Source organism: Lolium rigidum, chromosome 3 (assembly GCF_022539505.1).
Source record: "Lolium rigidum isolate FL_2022 chromosome 3, APGP_CSIRO_Lrig_0.1, whole genome shotgun sequence".
Taxonomy (NCBI): Eukaryota; Viridiplantae; Streptophyta; class Magnoliopsida; order Poales; family Poaceae; genus Lolium; species Lolium rigidum.
Genome location: NC_061510.1, coordinates 77,946,450 through 77,955,464, shown reverse-complemented (window position 1 = coordinate 77,955,464; position 9,015 = coordinate 77,946,450).

Sequence of the window (9,015 nt, the reverse complement as noted above, 5' to 3'; positions counted from 1 at the left end):
AACAATGGAGGAAGCATCGGTTTGCGAGCTTGTGCAGATTTGAGAAAAAGAGTAAGCTTGCGGACATCCCTCCAACGGAAAAACATGTTGTTCTTGAGGAAAGGTCACATAATATCAAAGAAAATGTGTCCAAAGAACATTCAACCCCCAATGCTGCACATGAGGATGGATTGGCTTTCATCAATGCTATGCAAGGTAGCCGGGGGCATACATGGAGTTTCTTGGTCGAACTCCTAGTCACAGGACAGAAGATGTGCAACATGATGAGCCCACATTGGGTAAACATGCAAGTGCCATGAAAAACATCAACAAACAGTCAGCTACTGAAGCTGTTCATGCAGGTTTGCAGGGAAAACATTCAAATGCCGGACTGAAGGCAACATCAGTTGCTGCAACTTCCAGTAGCATACATGCAACTAATGCTGGAACTGAGGCAACTACAGCTAGGCCAGAGACAACTGCAAATCCAAGAGCCTTTCAAAGATCTTCGTCAGTCCAGCTGCATCATCCACCACAGCAGGCAACTCCTACCACCATGCAGGGGAATACACTGAGATGCCGCGCAACTCATGCTGCCGAGGAGGCAACAACACCTGGACCTCGTTTGTACCTCACCAACCGATCATGCAACAAGTGTTGCAAACAAGGCAACTACCGGTTCACTTGCAACGAACAAGCCCTTTGGAACATGCAACTCCAGCCCTACAGGTGCCAGTTGTGCCCAGCAATAGGGTGCAGTTTAGTCCTCCTACACGTCAAACATGCCCACCGCCATCTCCACACACAGCTCCTCGAGGGTCTTTGTCGCAGGATGAGGTATACAGTTTGATCAACAAGAGCATCGCGTCACCGGTCATGCCCCAGCATATGCAGCGCAGCAAATCTGCTGAAACAAAGTGGAAGGAACAAAGCAATTATAAGATGAAACTCCCGAGGACCAGGTCTGGAAGTGAGCTTCTGAAGGGTATTGCAACGCGCCAACATTCAATCTTGGCCCGGAATTCGATTTGACTCGAAAATCAAAATGCCGCAACATGTGCATCCGCGGATGAAGAGTATGATGCTTTGGAAGGAATTGATCCCGCAGAGATTGAGAGGGTTTGTATTGCTGCCGAGCAAGCACGCAGACCTGTGCACGAGCAACAAAGAACTGAACAGAATTCAATATCTCCAAACAGCTTTCAAACACCTATGAAAGAAGCAGAGAATGTTGCAACTGAATCAATATCGGGTGGTACAGGAAGCTCAACAGTTCCTCATCAATTCCAGAGGAGGATAATCAAGCTTCCACCGTGCAAAAAAATCTCCTTTTGTCAATGTTGATAGCACCAAACAGTTCCAGTGCTCAGCTGAAGTGAACAAACTGTATGCTATGATAATCCAGTATGCAGGAAGAAGCACTAGGCAACAGAATTCAGATGACAAAAGGTTTCTCCTACCTACAACATGCACTAGTTTTCTTCCATGAATCAATGATGCATGCTTAGTTGCAAACACTTTTTTATTGCAACTTATCTAATTTGGGGTTGTCTTTCTCCCTTCAATTTCTTACAGCCTTCATATCGTGGACTTTGGTGGATACCATATTACGGCCAAGGAACTCGCAAATTCAATGAAGCCAGGTGGTTGGCTACATAGTGCAGTTATGGAAGTGGGAATTCAGGCAATCACAAAGAACATGAAACCATCATCTAACAAGGTCATCATGCCACTGAGGATAGGAGTAAGTACAAGTCATGTACAGTATGAGAAACTTTCTTTGTGTTGGACATGAAAATGCTGATTACTATTTTTGTTTTTTTTGTTTCGTTTGCAAAGACTTGGTTGCAGAACCTCGACTTTAACCGCCATGAAATGAAGGAGCTGTTCAGTTATGAAAGACGTTTAGATAAGAAAGACATGGTATAACTTCCTTTCTTTTCTCTGTTTTTTTTTAAATTTTTATTGTTTGCATTTTTTCATGGTTGGTGCTAACCATGCAATTCATGCTAAAAACATGCCATTCTGTACTTCAGAAGCAACTTTCTTTACATACAAAGCAATTTCAATCCCATTCCAGGCAACACTCTACTGTTTAAGAAGCAACTACTTTAGTGACTCCAGTATTATTTATCACCAACAAAAACATTTACAGGCAACATTCTTTCTTTTGTATAGCAAATACTTCCAAACAATAAGTAATTTCAAACCATACCCATCCAACATCCTTATTACTACTACGTGTAATTTAGAACCAATTCAAGGCAAATACAAGTAGCTATTTTCATGCAAACTCATAATCAATATGTGCAACTAATAATTTATTTTTAAACATGTTTGTACTTCGGTGTTAAGATAGAATGAATAGAACTTTGTACTAAATTTCATGCAACTTCAAGGCAAATATAGGCAACTACAACTCCTATTCATGCAACTTCACAACTAATACAGGCAACAAAGCACATGTCTTCTCATGAATAACTTTTTTTTACTAAATTTTTGCTCTGTTTTATTTTAAGCTCTGACCAAACAGTAATTATATATGTCAAACTACCAGGTCATGATACCTGTCTGCGAACCACTAAACAAGAAGACAAAAAATGAACCTCTCGTTAACCACTATTGGTTGTTAACTCGTGAACATGAGGGACAAGAGGTATCAAGTGCTCGATTCATGGAGGACATTCAATGACAAAGCTCTAAGGGAAACTTACAAGAAGATCCGCACTACTCTGTCCATTCTATGGGAGGAGAACTACGACAAGTCTAAAATCAAAATAGATGATTTCATGTTGCAAGAAATAGCAGTGCCAAATCAAACCAATAAGTAAGCAATACCACTTGTTTTATAAACTATGTTTTTATGCTTTCTTTTCCACTTTGTGTTTAACATTCCATGGTCTTTTACTCACTGCCTTTTTATTTACTTGTTCTTTCTTTCTGTCGCGTCTTATGGTGTTGCAGCCATGATTGTGGGGTTTGCACGCTCATGAATGCGGACGGCTGGGGAGGGAGATTGCCACCAGAATATAAAGCCGAGGATATCCCAAAGATAAGGAAGTTGCTGACGCACAGTTGGGTTACTTCAGAAGATAACAAAGGAAACTGGAGGCAAATTCTAAACATTTGAAGAACAAGTATGCAGACATCAATTCCTTTTTATTGGTTTCTACTTTTTTATAAATGTTATCAGTGCATCATTTTTTCTACTTACATGTTATAATTCATCTCCTAATTCAGTTTTTCATACTCGCCAGTACATGTCTGATATCAATGTTATCATAGTTGCTTCATTGTCATCACAATTTGCTTGCACTAGTACTGCATTTTGCATCGTTTTAACCTAAAAGTTGCCACAACACATAACAGCAAGGAAATTTTGTCATATTTCAGAGTTGCACACTAGACTACAATAAGGGAGGCAAGACTTTTCTTTGATTTTTCAATAAGTCACAACTAATGTAGACAACTAAAAGAGAAAAAAATAAAGCTCGCGGAGAACTACAAAGGACTTGTGTTTCGCGAGTACTACGTAAACCTAAGCTTGCAAGTTGCGGAATTGTGCTCGAACGAACCACAAGTGTGACACCGAACTTTTTCTTTGGATGCAACTCAAGAGCTGAAACCGTACGGTGCTCCTTAGTCCTCCCTTTAGTCGTTGTTTTTGCCGGGTCCCTAGGTTTCGTAGGCCGATCGTGTGCACTAGTGGACGGGACTGCTGAGACAGGCTTCTTCTTCTTGAGCGACTTGTTCAAGTGAGATATCTCTGTTGCTGCAGCTCTCAAATGTTTGTTAACAATGGCAGTAGTTGCGTCTGTTCTACTAGCAATACATGCAAGTTTTGTGAATCCCATATTGAGGTTCGTGTGCCGCAATTGCACTTGTGATTCTGGAGGCATAACATCTGGCTGTTCAACAACTGCTGCTGGCACATAACCACTCAAAGCACCTTGAGTCCACCTTTTTAGGATATACCTATCTGGTATCTCATCAACACCAAGGTGGGTGAAGATCTTTAAGATGTGGCAACAAAGTATACCATCCCTGTCCATCTTGGAGCACTCACAGTAATACGTCCCTTCTTCCTTATTAGCGGTTACCAGGTAGGTCCTAGTACCATATTTTGCGCACCATCCCCTGTTTGGCTCAAGCTTGTAAAAGTTGCAACCAAATGGTAACACATTGTACCTCCCAATCAGCTCAAACTCGTTCCGGAACCTCAAATATATGTCTCTGCAGTAAACTTTGAAAGCATGTTCCTCAACAGGGAATGGTGACCATGGACGAAGTTCCAAACAATCCGTCCTGTAATCATTACCCCCTTCTTTCACAAGTACATGAGTCTGCAACTTCTCATACTGTTGTACAAACTGTAGTATAGACTTTTTGGGTTCGTATAGCGTTTGAGAATGGCATTAAAGCCCTCACTTCGTTGCGTGGACTGCAGGAATGGGAAGAATCTGTGCTTGAAGTAGCATGGTACCCACTTAGCACGATTAGCATAGAGAGTCGTAAAGTAAGAATTTGCACCACCAACAACTGGCCACTTGCCTACAAACAGAGCCCATTTTTGCCTCAAACTCCTCTGGTGAAAAGCTGAAATCGATGCAATCATTGAAATCTTCAGCTAAACCAGGGTTCCTGCCCAGTGTAGGGCCACATTTCAACTGTGCGTTCTGCATTATGTGCCAGCGACAATTACGGTGAACGAGAGGATGGGAACAATCCGCCAATCGAGACCGCCATAGCACCATCTTGGTCCGTGATAATATTGTCCGGGGCAAGACCATTCATGGCAATAAGGAAACTCTCAAATAACCAATCATAGCTTGTTGCCAATTCTTGCTTAACAAATCCACAACCCAGCATGATGGACTGCCCATGTTTATTTATCCCAATGAATGGCGCAAAAGGCATACTGTACTTATTTGTCAAGTAAGTTGCATCAAAGGAGACACAGTCGTGGTAAGCCTCTGCATATGCCTTCCGGGCAGCACCATCAACCCAGAAAATGTTTTCTACCCTCGTCTTCGTCGTCCAATTTTAACCGGAAATAAAAGTCCGGATCCTTTTCTTCTTTAAGCTCTACAAAGTAGCTCACAACTTTAGCCGCATCCCCATCTTTTGTTTCTTCTCTAGTCAGAGTTGCACAGTAGTTGGTGATTGTTTTGGTTGTGTATGGCACAAGCAACTCTGAACCATAAAATTCTGACATGATTTCCATCATTTTACCTGTTATTGAAAACAAAGTAGGAAATGGTTAGTTGGTTGTATTATAGTCCACAACTATTTGCCTCACATTTTCGAGCATTACTTTCCAAACTATTTTTACACGCATTTTTTCAATGACAACTTGCACAACATATCCTGGAATTTGACAAGTAAACCAGGCAACTACCTAAACAATCCATGAAATCATAGAACCATTCCAGGCTAGTACCAATTCAAGTGTCTGCAAGTAAATTAATAGAACAGGCAACTTCATGACCATTTGCAGCAACTTACTAACCATTACATGCAACTAGTTATTCTTTTTATGCAACTTTACAAATACTACTTTCACATTCTTTTTTACTTTTCCAAATGATTCTTACCAGCTGAATTTTTTTCCACATGCAACATACACAATTTTGCAGTATCAAAACTGAAAAACTTACCAGCTGTCAAATTTGTATTGTGAAGATTCTTCACAAATTCCTTTTCCTCCTTTGGCATGCCTTGGTGTGACCTCAGATACTTTGTGAGCGATGGTTTGTGGATAAGTGGATGGTTATGCTCAGGCACAAAGTGGATAACCTCCCATCTTCCATCAATTAACTTCACAACCATCTGGGCCTTGCAAAACGTGTGCACAATATTTTCTCTTTTACGCTTCTTGGGCGCCTTTTCTTTTCGCCCTTGAGCAGCAAGATCAGCCACAACGGAAGCAAGCTCTGCATTTTCAATATCAGCCTCATCTTCAGACTACGTAATCGGAATTGGCCCCACATCAACCTGCAACTCAGCCCCACCATCATCTTTCCTTGGTCTCCCGAATTTGTTGCAAGTGAACTGCCGTTTCCGTTTCTCTCCGGTGATTGTAGACCTCCCGTTACTATTTACTTTCACAGAGAAACCTTTCCTTGCAGCATGTGCATTGTAGTGCTCCTTAGCACCCTCCAACGTATCATAGCGCATGCCAACATGGGGGTCATTTGGCTGGGACGAAGCCTCATCCTCATTTCCATCTTGTGCAATTGAAGTAGTGTCTGTAGGAGCAACAAAAGGACATGTGTATGTATTTGTTGCAGCAGGTTCTACATTAACAACCGGGCGTGAGTGTTCACAGTGTGGCTGTGGAGACTCGTCAATTGCCTCATCCAACAGTTGTGTAAAATAATTGGGAGGTGAGATACCAGGTTCCTCATTAATATCAAAAGGAACCTCATTTAGATCAAGGAAATCCACTCCATGAGTACCAGGGACCTAGAAACAAATGACCCTTTAGCAATTACAACAACACAAAATGTAACTCGGGCAAATAGTTAGTGAAAACAAGCAACTAACATGGGCATGGAAGCAACTAACATGCACAACCAAAGCAACTAACAACCACAAACAAAGCAACTAACATGCACAAACATGTAGCAAAAAACAGGTGGGTTTTGTAGGGAAGATGATGATGATGACAGTGAGTACTTTTTTGTTGCTATCAACATAATACTAATTTTTATGTTCATGCCTTACTACTTATGTATTGCATCTGCAATATTTACTTCTTACAACTACATTTTTGACTTGGAACTAACACCTTGTTCTATAAACACATAGGCATCGTTGACAAAGAAGATATAAAGTGCAACAGGAATTGCAAAGGACAACATCATGACTTCCTCAACATCGATTGCTACTTTTACCTAGAACAGAGTACACTTTTCTTGGCTAGGTGCACGCTCTAGTTTGCGTGATATGTGGATTTGTACATAGCATGGAGTTCTTCTAGATGTCAAGACCACTCGTTGAATATGTGTTCCATTTTCTCGTTGATGGATCCTTACTTCTATTTTCTACTATGTGCCTTAGTGCGGACTCTGCAAATTACTTGTTGCCTGGAAACATTTACTTGTTGCTTCTATTAAGCATTGAATTTCCATGCATGGTTTACAAAGTTACTCGCTTCTACTTTTGTGTCATCCTACATTACTTGTTGCCCGGGAAACATTTTTTGTTGCTTCTCTTATGCATGAAAGTTGCATGCATAGGCTAAAAAGTTGCTTACTCTACTATTTTCACCCTATTTTTACAAGTTGCACTGGGAAACATTACTTGTTGCTTGTACTAGGCAAGGAATTTGCATGCATGGGTAACAAAGTTGCTTCCTTTTGCTTGTTCTTCGTAGAATTATTACCAGCTTGCAGTTCCTCATAGTACTTGCTTCAAATTGGCTACCAGTTGCATATTCTGCCAAGATTTTTTGCCTGTTACTACATGGGCACATAGTATGCATGGCTAACAAGAACAAAAGTTGCCTGATAGTTTCCAATCTAGATGGGAAACTTGAATCTAGATGCAGGAGCAAATCCTACTAATGTATAGGCAAGAAACTTCACAGACAACTAGCAGGTATGTCCCATAGCTTCTCTTTGATGAAAAAAGAAGGCTATCAGGAGAGGAATAGGAGGATCTATAGGCAATTTCTGAAGGTTTCTGTTCAGTTTTTGTTACCCGATCCGAAGATCCCACTGGAAATCTTCCCGTTCCGGAGATGCCCGGTTCTTGGTTCGTAGACATGGAGAGCTGGGAGGTTGACGAAGGGATTTGGGAGCTTGACGAAGGGAGCTTGGAAGGTTACGAAGGGAGATGGGGAGCCGGAGGCGGACGAACGGCCCGAACGGAGCCGGGAGCTCCAGGTTGACGAAGAGCTGGTAGGTTTTTCGTTCTGTTTTACGACAGATCTGGGCGTTGGGCGTTATATTGGATCTGGGATCTGGGGGAGCTAGGTTTGGGCGGGGATTGGAGGGAGGATCTCCCGCCCTGTTTTTTCGGGATCTGGTGCGTGCCAGAAAGAGCCAACCGGCACGCAGGTGGTGGACCAGGTGGCTTTCCTTTTTCAGCCAACCCGACAAGTACTTTCCTTTTTGAGCTGGCCGCTCGGTTTGACAATTGGGCATGCGGCCGCCCGCTAGACGCGCCCAATAAATTTCGCGTCAAACGCTGCCCAATATTCGATCTGGGTCCCCATGCTGTCTTCAACCCACATGGGATGTCCTGGACGCGTCGGACAAGATACGCGTCACATGCCACGTTGGAACCTGTCGTCTGGGCCAGTTCTATCAACGACACACCGGCTGGTCAAAATTAATAACGATCCAAGCGGGCCGGTTTGCCACATTATGGTGGCGCCGGTTCCCCGTCAGGCGGCATGGACGTGTCCCGTTGTCAAGGCTTCCACTTTCCCACGCGGTGGCCTACGTGTTTCTCATGCGCCCGCCGGAGAAAATGTTGCAGGCGCCTCTTCCCAGCGATAAATAGGGATCGGCAGAGCGCGCGCCGCTCACTCCGCTTGCCTCCCTTCCAAACCCTAGCTGCAACAGCACCACCACCACTCAGAGTGTTGCCAGTGAACACCATGGCAAGCAGGTGTGACGAAGGTGCGGTGCAAACTTTTTCGCTCCGCACAACCTCACCGTCAATGAGGCATGAGATCTATAGGAGTACCATTACCTCGCCCCGCCTGACATGCGCCTGCTGTTAGGGTGGATGATGAGCGACATCGGCATCGATATCCCACCGGTGCCCAAGCCGAACACCATTCAGTGGTGACCAGAGGTCACCGCCCATCGCGAGAATATCTCGCTGGCTGCAACGAGCTTCGCCGACCTGAAACAACGGTAACATCGAGCAATGGGTGGCATTGTTCGACACTGTCCGGCAACGCGAGATTCGATAGTTCATCGGCCTAGTCAAACCGCCGCGGGCCTGGCCGCACCCTGGACGCGGTGATGGGGCACATCATCGCCGATGATGAGCGCTTGCAAATGCCACCGCCCTCACCCT